Source organism: Dipodomys merriami, unplaced genomic scaffold, assembly GCF_024711535.1.
Source record: "Dipodomys merriami isolate MVZ:Mamm:240054 unplaced genomic scaffold, mDipMer1.0.p SCAF_11, whole genome shotgun sequence".
Lineage (NCBI taxonomy): Eukaryota > Metazoa > Chordata > Mammalia > Rodentia > Heteromyidae > Dipodomys > Dipodomys merriami.
Window position 1 is genome coordinate 8407397 of NW_027202382.1, and position 25199 is coordinate 8432595.

At 36.8% G+C, this 25199-nt stretch overlaps 1 long non-coding RNA gene across 2 annotated transcripts in view; it reads left to right on the top strand.

Moving 5' to 3' along the window:
• The window catches only part of LOC138815993 (uncharacterized), a 152581-nt gene that overhangs the window by 90058 nt on the left and 37324 nt on the right, over positions 1-25199 (top strand). For both annotated transcript variants that reach the window (XR_011368533.1, XR_011368534.1), the window contains one exon: positions 20646-20808. This is a non-coding gene — a long non-coding RNA (uncharacterized lncRNA). The remainder of the gene's footprint in view (positions 1-20645; positions 20809-25199) is intronic.

Sequence of the window (25199 nt, forward strand, 5' to 3'; positions counted from 1 at the left end):
AAATCAGCCTATCCAAGGAATTAATGTTAAGTATGCATGTGTAAGATCCAACAATCACAAACAGAATGAATGACACAATACCTTTCAGGAGTAATGCATTGTCAAATAAACTGCATGTGAGGTGCGTTTTTATAATGACAGGATTTCTTGAAGGTTTGGGTATAACTATAGGCAAGAAAATAACTCCCATGTAAGTATTTTTATAATGGTCGAGATTAACCTTGCAAAAAATATCCAGCTATTTTTAATATTTTCAGTTGAAAAGCAAAAATATACTTTGTAATGTGAGATGGGAAAGCAAGTTTCTGTAGCAGAACAAGTAATAATTATAGTTCTACAAATTGACTCTTAAGGTTTCATCAATTAGAAAAAAACAAGCATCATGATATTTCATCATTATGATGTCACTGTGTGTAAACAAATCAACGTAAGTGTTTTATTGTATGGATTGTTTCTATTAGGGGAAAAAATGCACCTAGCTCGTACCTAGATAAATGCCGCTATATTCTATGGCTTCTCTCTTGGAACAATTTATGTTATTAAAGAATACAAGATGAGTTAGCATTGTTTTCTGTATCTCCTGCTGAGTATCTGTATCCCAGATATAAATCTACTGTAACTTTAGGACTCAGTGGTAATAAACGAGCTATTTAGGAAGAATGTAGCCTACAGTCCCAATAATTCTACATCATAGGCAATTAAATTATGGTTCCAATTGAACAAACAGAACCAACCAAAGTAGCAAGAAAACATAAAATTAAATAAAAACAAAGCCCATTTCTCCTTGTTTAAGAGTGACAACTCATAGCTCCAAGCAAGCAATTTAAATAAAGAAGTGATGTAACTTCAATGATGTAATTCAGTGTAAATTCATTTTTGCTTATTGCTCTGGTTTAGGAACTGCTTTGATGCCCGCAGACCTTAGCTAGTGTTGCTTTTCATCTTTTAGAAATCATCTTATATGGAGATTGCTGTTATTTATTTGTCCAGTAATGAATTAATAGAATAGGAAGCATCTAAAACTTACTTCAAGGTTGGTCATTAAGATGAGGTCTTCCCACTGTTTCTCCAAAAAGGAAGGTATCCTTGTCGCCAACTATCTACAGTCACAAGCAGGGTCCCAGGCATTTGTGCTAACATAGCTACTTACCTTAAGTCATTTGAAAGATGGGGAGAGGGAAAGACAGGTCTAGGTCTTCTAGGAAAATATAAGAGTCCCTGATGACAAGTTGAAATGTCAGAGGCAGAATCTTGTTCATAAGAGAGAAAGAAAAGACACAAGGTGAAAATGGTTATATTACTAGACAACAAGGAGAGTTCATTCCACATGTTGGCTACTAACACCTTTCAGCTATCTCTTACATGTGAAGTGACTTTATCACTTCATTTTTATCACTCTTTTTGATTTATAGAGATCCAGAAGTAGAAGAACAAACAAAATTTTAGAGTTTCAAGGCACCTCATTAGACAGAATACGGGAGCAATTTATGAAGTAATCAGTTTATTTGATGGCTCTGTTCTTAAGGGTTAAGAAGGGGCCCCATTAAAAAAAAACACTTATCAGTCCTCTCCATTATTCTAGAAAAAGTGACATATTATTCACAGCACATATTTTAGAATTAGGAAAATATCTGTAGCCAATGTAGCATACTATCTTCAGTAAAAATATTTTTGAAGATTGAAAAAACATATTGAAGTATCAGATCATCTTAGCTAACTGAATTTGTGGTTAATAGATTTAATGGAAACTAACTCAGGCTTGTTTTTGAAGCCATGTCTTTTTTCATTATGTTTTCTTAAAAATAGTGTGTGAAATTAATATAAATAATTAGACATTACAAGGTTATTATATTAACCTATAGATGAAAAGAGATGAATTTATAAAACTCAAAAGCACTAGTCACACATTCAAATTGATCCAAAGATCAAATAACCTGCAGAATCAAAGAAGGCTTTTTGTCTGGATTTTTAGAATTTCTTAGAGCAATGTAATCAGTATCAAGAACTCAAACTCTCATAAAGGAATAACTATGTGTAAGTAGCATAGTATATTATTTTCCTATCAACCTTAAAATTTTAGGTAAAAAATTAGAGACAGAGATATTCTTTTCAAATATTTCAGATGATATGAAGTATCACTAAAAATATATGTGATTTCCCCTACTTTTCTGCTACTTTGTTGTTTAGCTCAAATAAGTCCCTCTGAGTTTCCTCCAATTTTCAGCTTAAAAAAAACAGAAATTATAAGAAATTCCTCAATACTTTTAGAAAAAATATTTTGAAACATAAGAAAAATTAATATATAAAATATTATTTCAAAACTGGAAAGTGGTACACAAATGTGAACTGCTATGAATTACCTAAGGTGACCATCTTATTTCTGTGCCCTATAGAGCTTTGTCTATTGATTCTTGCTCTTAGGACATCTAAATTTTTCTAGACACCACTTCCCTGTCCTCAGCCATTTTATCTTTAGCCTCTCCATAGAAGCAAATCACATCCTCATTAGCATTCCTTCACAAACTAATATGGCTCAGGCTGCAACAAGACACTAGCAGATGATTATGTGTGACATTTATGTTTTTCTTGGAAAGGGATGTTTCTGGCAGCTCCTGAGATATGGTGATCTTTCTGATGGCTGGACTCCATTCTACTCAGGAGACCTGCATGCTGTGTTTGATCCCTTTCCACCATTCTATTACCTTCAACCAATTAAATTTGCTCTCATTTCCACAGTCACAGACTTTTCTTCCACCATCTCAAAATGATCGTCCAGGTTCAAAAGAGATTCTGGAAGATAGATGCTAGAAAAACCCAATTTCCATGGGTAAAAAATAGCAACAATAGAGGATAAATTTTAAATGTCAGTAATCACTGCAATTTCTTGAATAACTGCTATGGAACAGGAATTGTGAAAATGTGCTAGCCTATGATATAAGATAATAAATTTAAAGTATAAACTTAGGTATGTTCTTTTCCTGGATTTGCCTGCATTTAACCTCACTTCTACCAATCTTTATACAAGACTGAAGACTCCACTTATGTTTGCTTTTTCCAAAATAGTTTGGGGAAGAATGACTTGTTTTCAGAATTTTGCAGCTGAGGAAATAATAATGAACAATTTCAGAAAAATTGTAGAGAAAAGGGTATTTGCACAGAGAGGGAAAAAAAAGTCTCATCAAAACAGGATTCTTCTCAAACATTCATCGGTAAAGGTTTTCTTTGGCTTGAGTAAGAAACAAAGGAAGAATGAAAATTCTAGGCATTCTGAGCAAAGAGAAAAACCTATCCTTTTTCCCCCTCAATGACAAAGACTGAAGAAAAGGGCAAGCAAAAGGTGGCTTTCTAGAAACTGCATAGAAGATTCAAGTTCTAAGCATAACAAGAAAGGAAAATGAGGATGCTTTGGGACCCCAGGAACTGTGTCATGGTTGCATTGGATGCCTAAGTAAATTACCTTCAGAGTAAAATTGGAACCTCAGATCAGAGTTTTCCCTTTTTTTTTTTTTAAACCAAAATTAGCAGCCTAAATCTTAGTACCATGTGATGTGTCCACAAGTACTGGTTATCACTTCCCCTAAAAGTAGGAATATAATTTTAGGTACAAAGTAAATAAAATTTGGATCTTTCTTTCTCTATGAGCCCCATAGATTGCTGATTATTATAAAGAAAGGCCATTTTCTTTTATTCCTAGATTTGCAAGTCTAGATTCATACCACCACATTTTAACATCTCAATGAATCCCTAGGAAAGGACTAGAGAGAGAAGGGTTCCTCTTCCCCTTTTTGTAGATTAGGAAGCCAAGAAATTTAAACAACTATTCTAGATAATAGAGCCAGTTTACAAAAATATTGGGATTTTCTTCTAAGTGCTTTCTGATCAAACCTGTTTCATTGGCTATCTTACATTATCGTGGCAGAAGATTGAGTAGAATGGGAAAAATCCAGTATTGAGCACCTACTCTACTGTCTCTTTGAAAGGTGGTTTAAACCTAGAGTGCACCTTTGTCCTGACACACTAACGAAGAAACAAAGCAGGAAGCTTGTGCTGTCCAAACACAAAGTAAGCCCTTCTAAATGATATGGTTCATTGGCATCTGTGCTAATCTTTTATAACTGCAAATGTAGTTTTGAAACATGCACCACATTCATCATAGGCATTTTATAGCCTAATTTCTTCACATAGTTCTGTTTGGTGATGGTTCAAAAAGGACAGAGCCCATGAGGCTAGAGATCCATCTGTAGTCATCAAGTAATTTTCTGAAGATTAGAGACTCGGCTGTGCTAAAACTCTGGCAAGCCCCAAGAGTGGAGGAGGCAGCTGGGAATAGTTCAGGGCCACTGGCAAGGGCTTCATATGTATGAAAAGGGGGCTGGCACCAAATGGTCACCCAAAGAGCTGCCAGCAGAGATTGGCATGTACGCACTGAGGCCAAGAGGGACACAAGTTGCAAATAGTGGTGCCAGCTGGAAAAATATTGCCTGTGAAAGGAGAGAGATGCCGAGTAATAATTTCTGAAATGTACAGAGAAGTTTGAAGTGTGGACACAGGGGACTGGAAACAGATGCAGGACAGTGGCTCAGAAAACCAAAATGGAAGGCTAAAAGGAAGAAAGAAAGGGAAAAAAATGAGTGAACAAAGAAAAGAATGTTTCGATTGACTCTAAAAAGCCAGATAATTAGAATGTTTCTGGAAAAGAAAGCTGGATTTAGCTCAAGTCTATATTTCAGGCAAGTGAAAGATAATTAAAAAAACAAGGATCATGATATGGAGTAGTTTAAAACCACATACTAAAAGATCAAGCAAATACACTTTTGATCCCAAATCTGACACTTAAAAATATGAGGCTTTTGGGTTGTTTTGTAATCTTTTTTTATTGTGAAAATACCGTACAGAGGGGTTACAACTACATGAGCAAGGTAATGAGTACATTTCTTATCAAGCATTGTTGCCTCCTCCTTTGTTTCCCCTTCCCATCCCTTCCCATCTCCCCAGCCCACCAGCGCCAAAGTCGTAAAGTTCGTTTTTCGACAGAACGTCTTGTACATCTCATTGTTGTAATGGGTCCACCTGTATTCCTGTTTAAACAGTTTGTTTTTTCCCTCCCCCTCCACAAATTATACCGACATCAAATACAGTGGAAAACAGGGGTTATACCATAGGGGAGGGACATACAAAGCAACAAAGAAATCATATATATATATATATATATACATATATATATATATATATATATATATAAACAATCGCAAGAAAAACCATTTGAGTCCTTATCTTGGGGTTTATTTCACTTAACATCAACTTATCTGACCATTTCTGCTTGTCTCAGACATACACTAGTTATTGCAAATAAGGGAACCCATGGGACCTATGTTTCTTTGGGCCTGGGTTACTTCACTTAATACAACTTTTTCCAAGTCTTTCCATTTCCTAACATACGGGGTGATGTCATTCTTTATGATGGAGGCGTAGAATTCCATTGTGTATGTATACCACATTTTCTTGATCCATTCATCTACTGAGGGGCATCTGGGTTGGTTCCATATAGTTTAAAGAAACATATAGAGAACAGTGATTGCTGTGAAGGTGATGAACAAAGGCAAGATACTGAATGTTTTTAAGGTAGAGATGACTGAATTTTCTTGAGGGAGGGTAGGTCAGAAGAGGCTTTGGTAGAATGAAAAATATAGATTAAGGATGGCACTTGAAGGTTGAAGATTGGAGTTGCACTGGACAAGATAGGAAATACATTGAGACCAGTAACACTGGGAGGTAGAAAATCTAAGTTAAATTTGAGATGGGTGACATTTATTTGTGGAAGTGACCAGAAAGCAGTTGATGGTAAAAATGTGAGTTCAAGAATGTGTTTTGAAGCTGGAGATACATGTTTGGGAGTTGTAGGGATACAGATCACTTTTAAACTTACTGAGCTGGATGGATTTACTTAGGGTAAAGTCAAGTCTGAGAAATGACATCCAGGTCACTTCAGTATTTAGTGTTGAAGGATATATAGAGAGGGGGGGAAGGGAGAGAGAGAAGCTGTTATCTTTGAGATGGGAGGAAGATGAGCAGTGAAGTAATGTGAGAACTGAGAATAAACTGAGATGCTGGGCATCATGGCAGTGTCTCTGGTTAGCTTGATAGGAGTTGTTCTGTGATTGTGGGGATAAATAGTTGAAAGAAACAGTTTCATCAATGTTTAGAAAAGAGACTACAGACAACTCCTTCATAGGATTTTGCCATAAAAATGTTTAGAGAAATGGGGCTGGGGTAGAGAGGGGCATGAAATCAAGGGGAGATGCTAAGTTAGATACCACCAGTATATACGGAAAGGGATGAAATCAATGCACATACTTTTTTTTTTGGTCGGTCGTCGCAGGGCTTGAACTCTGGGCCTGGCGCTGTCTCTGAGCTCTTCAGCTCAAGGCTAGCCCTCTACCACTTGAGCCACAGTGCCACTTCTTTCACTGTATTTGATGTTGGTATAATTTGTGGAGGGGAAGAGCAAAAAGAAATCATTTAACTGGGAATACAAGTGGACCCATTGCAACAATGAGATGTACAAGTAGTTATGTTGAAAAACGAACTTTACAACTTTGGTGGGGGGGGGAGAGGATCGGGTGGGGGGAGGTGGGAGGAGTATGGGAAGGGATGGGAAGGGGAAACAAAGAGGAGGCAACAATGCTTGATAAGAAATGTACTCGTTTTCTTGCCCATGTAATTGTAACTTCTCCGTATGGTATTCTCACAATAAAAATAAAAGAAAGGGATGAAATCATTTGTTGCAGGAAAATGAAATAATAAAAAAAATAAAGCCCTAGATGTTGAATATATCTTCATGTGTCCATTGGCCATTTTTACTTGTACATGCATATGATCATATAAAATAGTATTTTATGAAATGAACTCCAAGAAAGGAAACAAGGAATATTTTATTTTATTTTATTTGTGAACATACTGTACAGAGGGGTTACAATTACATGGGCAGGATAATGCATACATTTCTTACCAAGCATTGCAGCCTACTCCTTTGTTTACCCTTCACCTCCCTTCCCAGCCTCCCCCCTCCCCCCTCACCCAAACCTTCCCCCCTTCCCCCCCCACAGACATTGTAAAGCTCCTTTTTGACATGACAATTTGTACTTCTCATTGTTGCAACAGGTCCACCTGAATCCTTAAAGATTTGTTTTTCCTCATCTCCTCCACAAGTTATACTGACATTAAATATAGTGAAAGCAGGGGTTATACTGTGGGGGAGGGACATACAAAGCAACAAAGAAATAATCTTATAAATGCGTTAGAAACACATGCATGAAAGAAAAAAAACATTAAAATACATATCTAAGGGTTCATTTTCCTAACATCACATTATCTGACCTTTTCTGCTTGACTCATACCTATTCTAGATATTGCAAATAAGGGAAACCATGGGACCTGTGTTACTTTGGGCCTGGCTTACTTCACTTAATATAATTTTTTCCAAGTTTTTCCATTTCCTAACAAATGGGGCAATGTCATTCTTTCTGATGGAGGCATAGAATTCCATTGTGTATATATACCACATTTTCTTGATCCATTCATCTACTGAGGGGCATCTGGGTTGGTTCCATATCTTAGCTATGGTAAATAATGCTGCAACAAACATAGTTGTGCTGGTAGCTTTAGTGTGGTCTTGTTTGTAACCATTTGGGTAAATGCCCAAAAGTGGGATTGCTGGGTTATAGGGGAGCTCTATGTGAAGTCTTTTGAGGAACCTCCATACTGCTTTCCAAAGTGGTTGAACAAGTTTACATTCCCACCAACAATGAAGTAAGGTTCCCTTCTGTCCACATCCCCTCCAGCATCTTTGTTGTTAGAGTTCTTGATTTTTGCCATTCTAACTGGAGTGAGGTGGAATCTCAATGTTGTTTTGATTTCCATTTCTTTTATGGGTAGGAATGTTGAGCATTTCTTCATGTGTCTATTGGCCATCCTTCTTTCTTCTTCAGAGAAGTTTCTCTTTAAGTCTTTAGCCCACTTATTCATTGGGCAGTTGTTTCTTTGAGGATTTGTTGTTGGGGGATTTAAATTTTTTGAGTTCCAAGTATATTTTAGATATGAGACCCTTGTCCGTTGTATGGCTAGTAAAGATCTTCTCCCAATCCGTGGGCTTTCTATTGATCTTGCTAGCTAGGTCATTTGCCATGCAGAAGCTCTGCAACTTTATGCAATCCCATTTGTCCAACCTTTCTTTGATTTGATGTGTTTCCGGGTCTCTATTCAGAAAATTTTGGCCTGAGCCAAGGAGACCTAGGGTTTCTCCTATTCCATAACAAGGAATATTTTTAGTTGTTGCTACTTGTTTTGTTTTCTTGTCCTTTTGTCTCATTTGTATGTCTTTGGAAGGGTAAGGTGGGCACAGAAAAGGTGGAATAAAGGGTGAACAAATAAAAAGTTGTGGCACTATGTGGAAAATGAACTGTGTTACAGTTCATTTTCTGTCTGTACATCACATCATTGTGATGTACAGACAGAGCAAGAGAGGGGAGACATGATTAAAAAGAATTGTGCTCATTACCTAATTCATGTAACTGTAACCCTTCTATCAACTCTACGATAACAATAATAACAAAATAAACCTAAAGCAGGAAAGGATAATTCACCCTCTCCAAGAGAATGGGTTGGTCAAAGATAGGAGTCAGAAATTCCTTTATAGACACTAATTATTATAAGTGAGGGAAATCATGGAGCCTATGTTTCTTTGGGTCTGGCTGAATTCACTTAATACGATTTTTTTCTAAGTCTTTCCGTTTCCTTACAAAAGGGGTAATGCCATTCTTATTGATGGAGACATAGAATTCCATTGTGTGTGTATGTGTGTGTGTGTGTGTGTGTGTGTGTGTGTGTGTGTGTGTGTGTGTGTGTGTGTGTGTGTGTGTGTGTGTGTGTGTAACCACATGTTCTTGATCCATTCATGTACTGAGGGTATCTGGATTGGGTCCATTTCTTAGCTATGGTAAATAATGCTATAATGACCATAGCTGTGCTGGTAGCTTTAGTGTGGCCTTGTCCTAGCAAGGATCATAATAGTTCAATAACTAAGTACATATGACTATATAAAATGATGCTAATTGAAATGAACTCCAAGACATGGCAACAACAGGTCTTTTTGGTTGTTGACCTTGATGTCATCAATATATTGTATCTAGTTCTTATTTTTTACTTTATTTCATTTTGCTTTTTCCATTGGTTTATCCCTGGCAATCACTGTCTTTGATTCTGTGACCCTGCATCTTGTATATACATTTATCTGATTTGGGGAAGGGAAGGGAAATAACAAAATGCTGAAACAAGGACAAAGGATGACCCAAGGCAACAATGATACTGACAAGACCCTATGTTCAAAATTAACTTTACAACTTTGAGGGCAAATGGAGAGAAATGGGGGAGAACAGGAGTGGGTGAAAATGTGTGATAAGAAATGTACTCATTACCTTACTCGTGTAACTGTAACCCCTCTGTACAGCATCTTTGCAGTAAAATAAAGGAAAAATAAGGAACTGAACAAAAAAAGAATTTGCTTTGCAGAAACAGGAAAAGGAAGAGTGATTGTATACGGACTCATATTTATAAACGATGGGGTTATGCAAGCAGGTAAAGTTGCCTAAGATCCCTTAGCTGAAGCCTCAGCAATTATCACACTGCTGGGAACACAGTAGGCATTCAAAAATGCACTAAATGAATGAATGCATATTATTAAATCAGCTTCCAGAGAATTGCCTAAGAATAGCCTCTGCATTGGGACTCTCCTTATGTTTTAGCTTAACTCAACACCATAAAATGAAGAGAGGGACAGGAAAAGAGAAGGTTTTCAAGTCATCTCCAAAGATTTACTCTATAATCTCCACCTCTTGCCTTGCTTTCTAAAACAGAGCTGAGCCTAGAAAGGTAAGGGGTGTTGTACTTTTATTATAGAAGTAATTGGATATCCGTGGCTCCTCTTACCCTCTCATAATATCTGTTGCATATAACTCTCGGCTTTCTCGTTTTGGCTCAATTCCCAGAACTGTATGTAAAGTGTTTTCTTGAAATATTGAAAAGGAACTTACATTTAAGTTCATCATCTCTTTGCCTGAGAAGTGGTTTATTCTTTTCCTGTTGCGATTGCCCTTTGTGTAGGCTTTCCTCTTCCTCTACTGTTAAAGGTAAAACCTGCAAACTGCAAGTTGTATACTAGCCAAGCATATTGTGTGGGACACACAGAAGTAAGGAAAAGAAATACAAATAACCAGAATAGGGTGTTAGTATGAAATCATGGGAGGAGAGGAGTCTAATTTCACTGAGAATCTACCAATAGTAAAGCTCACAGAGTATATGATTTCTATCTAGTCATTCCCCCCAAAAAATAACCCAGAAAGCATTATTATTATTCACATGTGACATTGTGTGGCACAGGAGTTTGAGGTTAAAAACAATGTGTGGCTCACACCTATAACTGTAACTACTGAGGAGGACAAGATTTGAGGACTGTGGATTCAAATCAGTTCAATCAGACAAATCCTTGAGATACTTATCTCTAATTAATCAGCAAGAAGCCAGAAATGGAGGTACAGTTCAAGTGGTGTAGCACCAGAGTTGGAAAAGAAAGCCAAATCAGGACTGAGTTCAAAATCCAGTACTGGCACACACACATACAAAAATAATATTTTCTATTTTTCAAGAAGATTATTGCCATATGTATATGTATATGTATATGTATTGTATATGCTATGTATTATATATGCATTATCAGTTTAAATTTTAGAAATACCTTACACAGAATATATATATATATATATCATCTTAAAAGAAGAGAAAACTAATACATAAGGGAGTTTAGTAATTTGCTGTAATTAACATAATAATATACCCACCAGAGCTTACAGCACTTGTGAGTGTTGTTCAAGGCATGCCCTTTCTGTTATATCATGCTGCCTATCAAGGGAAGACAAACAGCCAGGAAACTGACTAAAATGAATAATAAAGCATACCATAATTACTGCATGAACTGTAATAGATAGTATTACTAGTCTAACAGTTAAGTTGACTGTGATTGCTAGCTAAGTCACCATCAGGTGAGTACAAAATAAAGAGGTAATGCCCAATTTTTTCCAACTCCTTTGGTGCACTCTGACTTAAATAGTAGCAAAAATATTAGCATAGATTGGGGGAGGGGAGAGTAATCGGGCTTTAACTCTAGGTAGGCCTGGGCACTTGTCTCTTAGCTATATCGCTCAAGGATAGCATTCTACTGCTTAGCCACAGCTCTACTTTTGACCTTTTGGTGGTTAATTAGAGATAAGAGTCTCACAGATATTCCTTCCCTGAGCTAGCATCAAACCTAGATCCTCAGGCTCCTAAGTAGCTAGAATTGCAGGTCTAAACAACTGGTACCCGGCTAACAGATTGTTAACTAAATCCAAAATGAGAAAAATATTCTCTTTCGAACTGCTAACAAGTAGCCAAACTGATTACAATGAGTTATAAAGAAAATGCTATCTTATATAAATACATGTGTGTTCAAACATGTAATTTTTTTCAGAGTCATTACTTCATGAACAATTCAGGAGAAACATTAATTAAATTAAAAAATGAGAAAAGGTATTTAAGCTTTCTGGTCTCGGTCAGTGAGGAAGGGAAGATACACAGATACCTACCTCAGAGAAGTGCTGAGAAGAGTATAGAAATAATCCATCTGGCACAGAGGCCAACAGAGAAGATATATTCCGAACATTATTTCTGCTGTTGATGCTCCAAATTCCATTTGGAAATATATAGGAAGATGCTAGTGATAACCTTAGTGATAACATGAAGCTCTGATTTCAAGTAGAGAGCTGACACTTACGCCAGAACTAGATTAACCATAGCTATATGATTAAACTGAATTTCACATTTAATTTCATCTAGGTGCCAGATCTATTCTAATTCCCATCTCTACCTTAAGGCCAAGCTTGAGTCCGCTAAGCCCAAAGAAATAGGAAGAAGAAAAAAATGTTCAAGTAGGGATTGCCAAGACCTTAGTGAATGTAGAGAACATTGGATGTTCTTAATATATATGGTCACTGCTGTCTTTTGTTTTGTTTTGTTTTGTTTTTGGTCAGTCGTGGGGCTTGAACTCTGGGCTTGGGCGCTGCCCCTGCATTTTTCAGCTCAAGGCGAGCACTCTACCGCTTGAGCTACAGCGTCACTTCTGGTTTTCTAGTAGTTTATTGGAGATAAGAGTCTCATGGACCTTCCTGCCCTGGCTGGCTTTGAACCATGACCCTCAGATCTCAGCCTCCTAAGTAGCTAGCATTACAGGTGTGAGCCACCAGTGCCCAGCATGGTCACTGCTTTCTATATTGATGGAAAACATGGACAACAGAAAGAATTTTCCATCTTGATTTTAGTTTACCTAACTGAAATCTACAAGTGTACTTATTAATTTGGATCACAAACTTCAGTCAATTCTTAGGAATAGAGAGTATTTTCTCCTTTCAAATACATCATAATTATATTCACCATTAGCTTGGGGCAATACCTAGAGAAAATACTATCATTTCACAGAGATTTACCTCCGCAATGTAAAATTTACCCTGACCCTCCCCTCCCCCACTTAGTTTCCATAGAAGTTATCTTTTTCATGAAGCTTCCCCAGCATCATCAACCAGATGTGAATTTTATTCACCATTTTGAAATTTAGTTTGTCTGCCTGTCTGTCTCTCCTCTCTCCCAGCCCTTCCTCTCTCCTAAATTTGAATCTCTATTTCTGTCATTGTCATGGTGCAAGTTTCTGAAGGCAAGGACCACTGTTTCATGTCTCATTTCAGCAAAAATCTTAAGATAAGCTCTTGGCATATGTTACTTCTTCCTCACATTTGCATTAAGATTTCAACATCTTCTGGGCATTGAAATAATACTTGATTTTATGTTGTTGAATATTTTCCTCTAGCACATCAATGACAAGAGATTTTTTGGTGTACTTTTTAGTCAGTTTCTGGAAAAGAGAACTTACTTAATATTATACCTGCTTTAACAATAGGAATCTCAAGCTTAAAGAACATGATCTGTGAACCTGAGTTCCCAGGGTAGACGGATTTCATGTGTGTCCTGTTACACCAAAGGCATGGTCTTGACACTATGCTAAACATTACCACAGAAAGCACTCAGAAACTCATATCCTATAAACAGATTGTTGGGTGCTGATGGATTATACCTGTAATCCTAGCTACACAGGAGGCTGAGATCAAAGCCAGTCTAGGCAGAGAAGTAAGAGAAACTCGATTTCCAATTAACCAACAAAAAGCTTGATTGGAGGTCTGGCTTAAAGAGCAGAGCATCAGCCATGAGTAGAACAGCCAAATTAGTTTGAGGTCATGAAATGAAGGTGTTGAGTTCTATGCCCTGAGTTCAATTCCATTTCTCTCTCTCTCTCTCTCTCTCTCTCTCTCTCTCTCTCTCTCTCTCTCTCTCTCTCTCTCTCTCTCTCTCTCTCTCTCTCTCTCTCTCTCTCACACACACACACACACACACATACACACAGATTAAATTAAAGTTAATATTTTGTTTTCCTATTATCCATCACCAAGATGTGATGTAGGCAAGTGATTGCATTTTTTTCAATGACCAAGAAATGTATTCACATCAAAGAGTTAAATATGCATTTGTCCTTAGAATAGCATAGTATAACTCGGGTACTACAGAGAACATTCAAATATAATCTCAGTGAATGGTAAACTGCTTGTTAACTTAAATTCAATGAGTCATGAGGGCCATGGCCTTCCACTGAAAGTTTCAAATTGTTGGCAATTTACTCTAGGTACTTAAAACTAGTTATTCAAGCTATTAACCTTCATTCCTTGTTCCACTCCAAGGGAGGGGAAAGTAATAGCTTCAAACACTTTCAAATAATTACTCATCTTTACGTCTGATGAAATGTAAGGATAACTATTTGCAAAGCCATGTTTCTTTTAAGCCAAGCATGGGTAGTTGTTTATAGGGGAAAAGGGAGTATATTAATGGTTTGTACTTTGGGAGTTTCATTTACTTTCTTTTCTTTTTTTCTTTTTTCTTTTTTAAATACTTTCTTTTGGGGCTGGGAAGGTGGCTCAGTGGTAGAATGCTTGCCTTGCATGCATGAAGCCCTGAGTTCGATTCCTCAGTACCCCATAAGCAGAAAAAGCCAGAAGTGACACTGTGGTTCAAGTGGTAGGGCACTAGCCTTGAGCTGAAGAGCTGAGGAACAGCCCCATGACCAACAAAAAAATAAAATAAATAAATAAATAACAACTTTCTTTGCTTTACAAAGGCTAAGGAAGAAAAAATAAACAGTTTTAGCAAATCCCATGTTGAATAATAAGATTACCATCATGGACACATGCCAGAGATCAGAAAGCAATTCCAGTCCAGAAACAACTGTCTAGAAGTATGCCCTCAAATGTTTTGTGAACTGCAGTTCTTCTTAAATACTCTAGGACAGTTCACTCATTTTACTATTTTTTAGCCAAGCATATATGTGTACTTCACACTGACCTCAAAGTTAGGGTCCTCCAGCCTCAGTCTCCCAAGTGTTGGGAACACAGCTGGGTGCCACCATGGTTTATAGAAGTATATTCTAATGAGATCATTCTCTCTTCCTCTTGAGTTTTCTTCTTTATTACTTATTCAATCAGCTATAGTCAAAAATCTTGGGTCCTCTCATTCACTGCCTACTTAACAGAGATGCCTACTAGGTAAGACTATTGGAGAAGAAACCTCATAGGATACAGAAAGCTAATTAAAAGTTGTCTCTGTATAGCCTTACCTGTGATACGTACAACTAAGATCAATTCCAATTTTTAATACTAGGGATTGAATTCAAGGTCTTAAGCTTGATAGGAATGTGCTCTACCACGTCAAGTCCTTTCTCTTTTAGTTTATTTTACACATAAGATCTTTTTATAACCATTCCCTGGCTTGGCCCTCAATCATGATTATCCTATCTCTGTTTCCTAAATAGCTTGGATTACAGTTATGTTCCATAAATTCTCGGGTCTTGTCCTTAAATTTTAAAAACAAAAAAAAATTCTAAAAACAATCTAAATGTTGTAGGAATTAATTAAATTATTTGAAAAGTTTGCTTAATTATATTTACAACTTTGAATCTGTTTCTGAACAAATAATCAGTTTTGTGACCTTTGTCAATGTAATTCAAACTCAAAGCAGAAGAACTTATCCTTTTATTAGAATCTTTTCCTTTAAGTCAGGTACATAGACAAAATTTTACAGTATTTTTAACTAGTCAAAGAGTCTATGTTACTACTCCTATCTCTGAGGTTTGAAAATTGATAAACTAATTCTAAAATTCACACAATGAATTGTATTCTTTGGTAGGATAAAGTTCAGACAGCCAATGGTTTTATGCCAAGTAAAAGGGTTGGTATTTGTGTTATATCTCAAAATGAAGAGGTGAAAAACTCACACTTGAGAAAATTGTGATGCTTTCTGAGATAGAGCACTGTGTGTCACATGGACACACACTGCAGTACTGTGTAATCAATGACATGTCTCTTGGGTGAGTCTGTGTCCATGTGATTGGTAGGCTGTGATCAGACAAGCAGGAAAAATAAGCTCTAATTTTGTGAAGGATAGATAGAAAATTTCCAGTCATTTCCTTAGGGTAAACTCAGGCTCTGTGTAGCATCAGAATCTTTATTTTTTTGTCTTGAAATATCCCTAGAGGATCTGTGGGAACTGCCCAAGGTGGTTTTTAATTCTCTCTCTCTCTCTCTCTCTCTCTCTCTCTCTCTCTCTCTCTCTCTCTCTCTCTCTCTCTCTCTCTCTCTCTCTCTCTCTGTCTCTCTCCCTTTCTCTTTTTCCCTTTTTCTTTTTTCTCTTTTTCTTGTATTTTCATCCCTCTTTCCCTCCCTCTTTCTCTCCCTCTCTCCATCTCCTTATCTCTCCCTTTCTCCCTCTTCTATATCTCCCTCTCTCCTTTCCTTCCTCCATCCTTCTCTATCTCCCTCTTTTCTCCCCTCTCATTCTGCCTCTCTTCCTCTTTCTCTCCCTCTCTCTATCTCTCCCTCTATCCCTCCCTCCTCTTCTCTTTCTTTCCCTCTCTCCATCTCTTCCTCTTTCCTTCTCTTTCTTATTCCTTTTCACCCTCTCTCTTTCCATCCTCTGTCAATGTTTTTGTGCCAGTACTGGGTTTTGAACATAGGGTCTAGGCACTATATCTGAGCTTTTGTGCTTAAGGCTAGCACTCTACCACTTAAGTCACAGTTCTACCTCCTTCTTTGTAGTGGTTAGTCAGAGATAAGATTCTCATGGACATTCCTGACAGGGTTGACTTCCAACTACAATCCTCAGATGTCAGCCTCCTGTGAGCCACTTGTGCCCAGCCCTCTTTTCTAAATTTCAAGCTAGAAACTACAATAAAACATAATCCCATTCATTCAACACATAGTGAGTATGAAGAACATTGAGGTAAGTTTTGCAAATACAATTAAAATTTCTATTAAAATAGTTGTAAATGACAACTCTTGTGCTATAAGGAAAACAGGTGCTAGATGGTCAATACTGTGAAAATATTGTCCATTTCCCCTCCCAAGCACATGATTGATTAAATATTCTGCATAATTCAGGTTAGTTTGCTGCCATGTGGCTTACTTTGAGTAATAAAATTGAATAGGAAGTGATGTATATCATTTCTGCGTATTTCTTTGTTTATTCCGTGTTTGTTGAGGCTGTGTTTTGCTGTCCTAAGTAGCCTAGACTGTCTCCCATCCTCCTACCTCCTGAATGCTAGGGCAAGGAGTATGTGCCACTATACGTGATTGAATATTAGTTTTTGAAAAGCAGGATACAATTTACCGTGCTTAGTTTCCTTGATACAGTAACAGACAACATCCAAAGGGAAACTGATCTGGAAATCCCAGCCTTAAAGTACAAATCATCAGAAAACAGGGCTCTGAACAGACTCATGACAGGTATATTTTGTGAACAAGAAATAAGTGAAAATTATAAGCTGTAGGCTTTGTCTTTTACTTCAGCATATCCTACACCAAGCTGAGTTCTCTAAGTGTTCTATGAAAGTAGAAGTACACTAAAATTGATGATACGGTAGATATATTCCTTTTCATGTTACACATACATGCACAAATTATATCCACAATTTTCAACTACTTTATTATAAACTATTAGGATATAGTAATTTGCACAAAGTTTGTGCTCTATAACTGATGATTTAAGTTAAGGAGTTCCAAAATCAAGCTGTGATTCTAGAAATTAAACTAGTGTTGCTTAGCAGCCCAATTCTAGACAAACTTGAGTATGATTGCTTTATTTGAATGGTATCATAGCTTTTGTCAACTAAACTGGAATTATAATTGCATAACATATTTGTTATAGTCTTAGTTCAAAACAGGCAATCAACAAAGTACTGCTTTCCCAAGAGTCATTGTTCTCTGCTTTTCATATTCTAATAAAGATGAACTCCAAACTACATGTAGAAATCAAGACATTAATTTTATTTCCACAACATTGGTAGAAAAATACTATTTGAAAATTGAAAACATAAGCACTTTCATCAAAATTAATATTCATCAAATGTATTTCCTTTAGAGTAAACTGCAATTGATACAATACGAGTAAGATAAAACATTTGACAGCAAATTTGTCTTCAAACACAATTATAGCTATTCCTCTGGGAGATATTTTTGAGTTGCCTCGAAATCCCAAAATTTGTTTCTGTTTTATTTATATTAATCAGCTTCTGAATGGTCAAAACACTCAACTCCAGACATAGGTCAATTTAACTCAATCGTTACTTCAGACAGCTAGAAATCAGTAGGAATTTTATGTGAATGATTGAACCCATACCAAGTACCTAATAATTCAATTGTGTGTGTGTGTGTGTGTGTGTGTGTGTGTGCGCGCGCGCGCATGTGTGTGTTCAGTTTTTCCATATGCTTCAGGCATTCTTTACCAAACCCTGTTTCAATTCCTTGTATTCCTAGTAAAGCTAAACTGTGGCTGTTCATCTCCCATGAAATGATTTATAAAGAAATCTTCCATTTTCCTTCCTGATAAGGATGCTTCCAATTGCACAATGCTGAGTCTTCAAATAGATATTCATCTCAACCAGGGAAAAATCTTTTTTAATGATTCTAGCGCCGTGATTCACAGTGGTTAGCTAGAAGAAGATTAATCCAAAGAGACTTGATAAAGTCTGTGCCAAAATCACATGGGGAACAAATATTCAACCAAAGAAAGCAAAGCCCTCTGCAACTGTGTTCACCCTTGACAGACTCAAACATCCCTGATAGGTGGAGAAACTGAAGAAATGGTCTGAATCTTTTAAGAGTCTTTCCATCAACCTTCCAATTGAATCCTCAAAAGTACACACAAAAATAAAACTCAAAAATAAAAACTTTTTAAGACAGCTTTTTGAGAGAGAAAGATCAGTATGCTATCCATAAAATAATTCAGCTAATCCAACTGAAGTCCATTTTGAAATGTGCCAGTCATCTGTGTTACCATCTATCTGAGGAGAAACTACACAGCTCTCTTCAGCCACAATTTTCAGACTCAGGTTATTTGTATATAATTTGAATGAACACAAGAGCAGCAGCCATATCTCACTGATTCATCTAATTTTAATGGAACTCTTGAGTATCGACTCAATGCAGCTGATTTTCTGGCTATATCAAATTGTCCTTCATCTGATTGTCTCCATCTTGGTGTGACAAATCATGGCCTGTTTATCACAACATGAATCTATATTTGTTTTGCTGTGAGTTTAGGAAAGTTGGCTATTTTCTCAAATCATTCATTATGACTCTCCTAAATTGAGGATATGGCTACTACTAGCAAATATCATTATTAGAGTGTGAAAAAATGGAAATAGAGGCAATTTCTAAAGACACATTACTTTGTCATAAAAACAATGAAGTCTTTTTTATTAAGAAGTCATCTTTGAAGTATCTGCACACCTCTGTGCACACATTAAATAGGTTTCAGCTGGTAGTACATTACCCGCATTTGCAAAAGACATTGTGTGGGCATGGCCTATTCAGTTTGCAGTTCACCACATGTCCTGATGAAAGATACAGATTACACTGTGAGAACAGGACTTTCAAATCTTAGGCTCTCAAACCTCTGCATTAATTTACTTTCTCAAAGCTGATTTCAGCATTTGGCAGATGTTTTATGAATGTTGTAAATGGGTACAAAATGGAGAATATCCTAATATTGAGAGCAATAAATATCATTGTCATGAGCCTAAGGCTTTACCACACATATTAGAAGAAAGTAGTCTCCACAGGGAATGGTTAGGAGTAAAAAAGCAAATAAATCAGTACTGTAATAATCATAAAAAAGCAATTGTATGCTGGTGTTAGATATTCTCTGGGTAACCAGGTGCTAATAACATTACTATATTAATAGGGACTTAGAGTCATATTGGTCTTCTCATTTGGATGGTATTTGCTTCTGCATTAGGAATGCTTGATGTCTTCCCGTGGAATTCTAGTTATTAACCTGACCCTGTTATTGAGATACTGCAATCCTTAATTTGAGGGTAATTTACAATAATATCTATAACATTAAATACAAATAGAACATTATCCAGGGATGGAGAAGACATTCTTGCATTTTTATTTTCTATTATGACTGGCAAAGGATCATTCATATGACACAAATGAAATATGTGTGTATATATTTGAGTATAATAAATGTATATCTATGCATTTATATATATATATATATTATATGCACACGCACATGCACACACATATACCTCTGACCTCTTTTTCTGCCCTTAACTGACAAACTCCAGAGCACACATATCATACAGAGAAATGCAAATGCAGAGAAGTTTGAATTGTTTACATGAAGGACAAAGATATTAAGAACGATTTTTCCATGCTGTTAAAGAGATCAATTCCTTCAGAAGCCTATATACTGTTAAATGTTGCTCTTTTAAGGTCATCTACTGATCCTTTGGAGTAGTTAATTCACCAGACGCTGACAAGGTGGTCTTTCAGAAACTGAGTCTATTCTATTTTGACACTTACCAGAAATAAACAAAAGCATTTCAATAAAAGAAATTGCTAAGTATGAGTTCACTGAACAAAGCACAAAATGATCCCTACTGTTGATTCAACATTTTCAAACAAAGGCAAATGTCAACAGTACTAGTCAGGAGAAATGTCCAAGGGAAGCTGCCATGGTAATTTCTTACTACAGCAGAGAATGAGAACATAGCTGCTGTTTCTGTACTTGTCCTCAGCCTTTTCTGGCACTATTCAAAGCACGGACTGTCCCTTTGTGATTGTTAGGTCTAGGATCATCACATATCCATTTTAAAAAATTAACATTGAACCCCACCTAAGACCAACCAAATTAAAACTTCAGTATGATAATCTGTAAACTCATCAAGTAATTCTAAAGTTTAAGTAAGGTTGAAAACCTGGAAATCCAACCAATTTCAAAGATTGACTTGAAAATAAATACAGAATACCACAATAATTCAGTGTTCATTTACTCTGCAACAAGAACTTTACATTGTAACCTACTACATGTTCATTGGTAAGGAAGTTACAGTAATGTGGTAGGAATGTTAGGTTGGATACTGTTAGTTTAACAACTCAGTCTTTTTCAACTGTTAGTTCCAGAACCATAGTGGCAGAACAAAAGATGGAGAAAACAAACTACAATGTATAGATGAGCTATTAAAAGAAGATGGTGAGAATCCAGATTGTAACGAAACATTTCTTCAGTTTGAAACACGAAACATGAAACCATGGCAGTCCACTAAAGCTAGTGACATAAGTAAGTACTAAATGCTTCATAGCTGGCAGTCATCCTCATTCTTCTCTCTCTCTTTCTGATAAAATTGTACAGCGCTTGGAAAAATCATCTTCTCTGCACAGGATATAGCACTAGAAATGCTATGAACCTCTTAATTTTGTGGATTTGGGCTGGTGTTTTGTCTCTCGTAGAACTTCCTAAGTCCTCTTAAGAAATACACTTTACTTCTTTGGATTGAGATTTTTCATCTATGCATTGGAAATAAAAAAAATACTGCTCCAAAGATTAATGAAATGTTATCTATGGGAAATGAAACTCAATGCAGTGCCTGTCACATAACGGCATTCAAGCAATGATTGCCATTCTCTCTCATATCTTTATGAGAGGGAAAACTTATTCCTCCTCCATAACTCACATAGATAAAAGAAGATGGCCTTTAATGAGACTCCATAAAGATGCACTCCCCACCCCATTATCTTCCATGGCACATCATCACACTTTAATTATTCCATGACACATCTGTTTTTCCCACCATACCATTGTAAACTTGTTGGGGTCAGATCCTCTTTATAACCCTATTGTATACCAAATCTGAAATACAGCAGGCACTTAAGACTTGGCTGGCAGGCAGAAGGGCAGAAGGATGACCAAGTGTTTGTACTTCATTCTTAGAGATCTTTGGGTGCCGGAGGCTCACAGCTGTAATTCTAGATCCTCAGGAAGCTGAGATATGGGACTGAGGTTCAAAGCTGCCCCGAGCAGAAAGATCCATGAGGCTTTTATCTCCAACTTACTAACCAAAGCTGGAAATGGAGCTGTGGCTCAAGTAATAGAGTAGCAACTCTGAATAATAATTCTAATCAAGAATATGAGACCCTTAGTTCAAGTCCCAGTACCAGCACAAAAACAACAACACACAAAAATGATTCCACATGAAGTAGTATACCTGCAAGGTACAGAGGGAAATATAATGTCTTGTTTCATTTTGTATAACTCCTCACCTGGCTCTGGCAGCCTTAAAGTTCACTATGATTGCTGAAAGCATATAGAAAAGTAAAGACTCTGGAACAGCAGCACTCTTTTCTTAGCCTTATATGACAAAAATAATCACCAAAAGCTACGACAGCCTTCACTATATTTATACCTTGCATCTGTTTACTGAACAGTGGATCCTACAACCAGCCAACTCCATTAACTTCTTCTGTTCCACTGATTATGTAAATATTCTACCTTAGGTATTTTTCTTCTCTCACTCATCTAACCCCATCCCTATTTGAATCCCAGGAAACTCTAACCCTTTAAGATATAGTTCAATGCTGCTCTACTCTACCTCAATCAGACTAATACAAAGGATCTATACCAGTTCTGTCCTGTGCAGTTTATGTTCACAGTTTCAACTGGCATTTAGCTAACATCTGTCAATTGCTAATTTCTGTCAACACCAGTAGAATATAAGATCCTGCTTAGAATACTGAAGGAACTACATTCTAACAGTTTCTATTGTATTTTCAGGTTCCAGAGCTTGAGTTTTATGGCCATTAAGAAAGAGCAGTAAAACTAAAGTGTATATCCCTAGAATAAAATAGTTAAGACAGTGGACAATTTTGTTTTCTACATTTTGTATTGATAGAAATAAACTACAAGGCTAATATTTCATAACTTCTGATTCTTTCTGAACACAGAAAAACTCCAAGTTTTCTTTAAACAAAAAGAGATGTAGCCCAGACAGATTCCTTGTATCTGGTAGGCAGCAAGCTCACAGCAAGCTATGTGAAGGATGGGATGGGAGAAGTTGAGACAGGCTTCCAGTGATCAAGAGCAGGGTGTGTGTGTGTGTGTGTGTGTGTGTGTGTGTGTGTGTGTGTGTGTGTGTGTGTGTGTGTGTGTGTGTGCGTGTGTGTGTGTGTGTGTGTGTGTGTGTGTGTGTGTGTGTGTGTGTGTGTGTAAAAGCCCACAGAACATATCTTTAAGATTATTTGCTCAAAATTTACCTGTTAGGGCATGGATAAATAAACTATTTCAATAAAAGCTTGGAATGTAAGTGATGTGTTCTGTTATGAACACTGAAAATGTTTATTGTAGGTAAGCAGTGTTATATATTATTAAGTTTCAAAATTTTATACCATGCAATCATCAGGTGAGTCTCTCGTGTATCTTTCGGAAAATATGAAGTTCAGTCTGAAGCACAGGTAGAAGCCTGAGTTAATGTTTACCAGTTCTGGTTCCTATCAGTAATGGCCTGCTACTACTCAGACTGCATCCTTAGATTGCCCACTGCTGGCTAGGTTGGGCTCTCCAATTTAGACCTACTCAGTAGACAGAGATGTATTCATGTAGAGAATACACATGTATTGATCTAAATTGGATCAATAAAATTATTAGATTCTGTAACAACAGGTTGAACACCTACTGATGTGTTCATTCTTGTTACTTTCCAACTCTGCCACCTGGGTGTTGAGCAATCTGATCATGTTCTTATGATTCCCTGAAGTTTCAAACCTTCAACTATAAAATTGTCATGGTAAAAACTGTTTACTTCTCAGAGTGGAACCGAGGATTAAATGAGAGAGTCACTCAGGTCATATTATATTAGCCATGTTCAACAAACGAGATATTGATGGCTTCCCAAGGATTGAGAAAATAAATGAGACACCCAGAAAAGAAGGTTAATTTCAGATGTGTAAGCATCTAAGAAAACACCACCCAAACCTCCCAACAAAAACTGAACACTAGCAACCAATGGAACACATTTTCAGAGACAGCTAGTTGTGAATCAAGAGCCATATTTATAGATCAGCTGTATGGTATTAAGCAGAGTATTTACATTCCCTGAATATCCATTTCCTCATTTGGCAAAAAGGGGCTAATAACAACTTTCCCAGAGGTTGGGATGATTAAGGGAGATGGCATATGTATAGCTTTGAAATTTCACAAATGGGAGGGGAAGGTATCATAGGGTTAAATTAGTACAACATTTGCACGTAGGCTGGTCCAGGATAACTGTTGGTATGAGAAATGTTCTGTTTACTTGGCAAGTCTCCCTCAAATACAGAAGAAAATTATAAACCTTACTGCACCAGCCTCTTTTAAAATAATCTTCTGGCTGAGCTACGAGCTGTGCCACCTTGTTATCACTGGGCCAGGGATGTGTTTACCTGTTGAATTTTGTAGACAGGACATCAATAGCCCTGCAGAGCACTTTGAAAAGCTGATTGTGTGTTGAACAGTCACTGGGGAGCAGCTGAGTAGGATGGATAGATTACCAGGATGCTGAGCAGAGGTCAATGTCGTCTTGAACCCGATTTTAAAGAGATCGCATCTCAATGCCTCACTGTGTTAGAATTTGTGAAATGTCTTTTTCTGAAACACAAAGTCTTCCCCTCTATGCCCACTGGCATTCTTTAGGCTCTAAGAGGCCTTTATCTTGATCCTTCAGATAATCTCAAAGAAATGATTAGCTTTAAATCTCACTAATTGGTTGAGGCCCAAACATTATACCAACTAAGTAGCTTCTAAGTGCTTAACAGAATAAAGGAAATAACTTATAATACAATATATAGACATAATGACACGGGAAATTGGTACAACTTCTTTAGAGAACAATGGAAAGAATTCACCACAAGACCTATTGAAGTGTGTGTACCTCACGACCTTGCAATTTTACCCTTATGAAATCTAGTGGAAAATGAAGACTATATTCATGCTGATATTCTATGATAAGCAATATTGCTTGAAAATGTGTCAATATTTAGCATAACAGAACTGCTTAAATAGATTATGGCATCTTGTGTGATATTATGTTCATCCAAAATTAAGTTAATTATAAAGACATCATTGCAATATTTTATAAAGCAATATTTGGCACTCTGGTAGCATACCAAAATCTCATTTATTGCATGAAAATAACTCTAAGAAAAACATATAACTATGAATAGCTCCTAAATATAATGTAGAAGATGAAAGTTTATTATTGAGCACTGAAAAAGAGGCGATATGAAAATTTTGTTTCCTGAACAAGAAGAGGAGGAGAATTATACTTGTGGTGGAGACTGTTTTGGTGCTCTATCCCTTTGAGACATACTTCCAGCCTGGATTTTTGCAGGTCAGTAGGAGGAGTCATATAGACTTTTCTCAAACTTGGATCCTCCAGATTTCAGCCTCCTGAGTAGCTAGAATTACATGTGAGAGTCACCTGGACCTGCTGAGAATTAAGTGCTATTTTGTGTGTCCTATATCATGCTTTCCAGTAATGATTCAGTTTCTTGTCTTTCTTCCTTAGTGGCTAAAAATTCCTTGAGACTCTGAGGACACAGGCTGGGCATATATTATTTTGTGCTTACCTCCTGCATTTTTATAATGCCCAAATATACATACACTATATGCAATATGTAATTTGTTTGCTCATAAAAAGC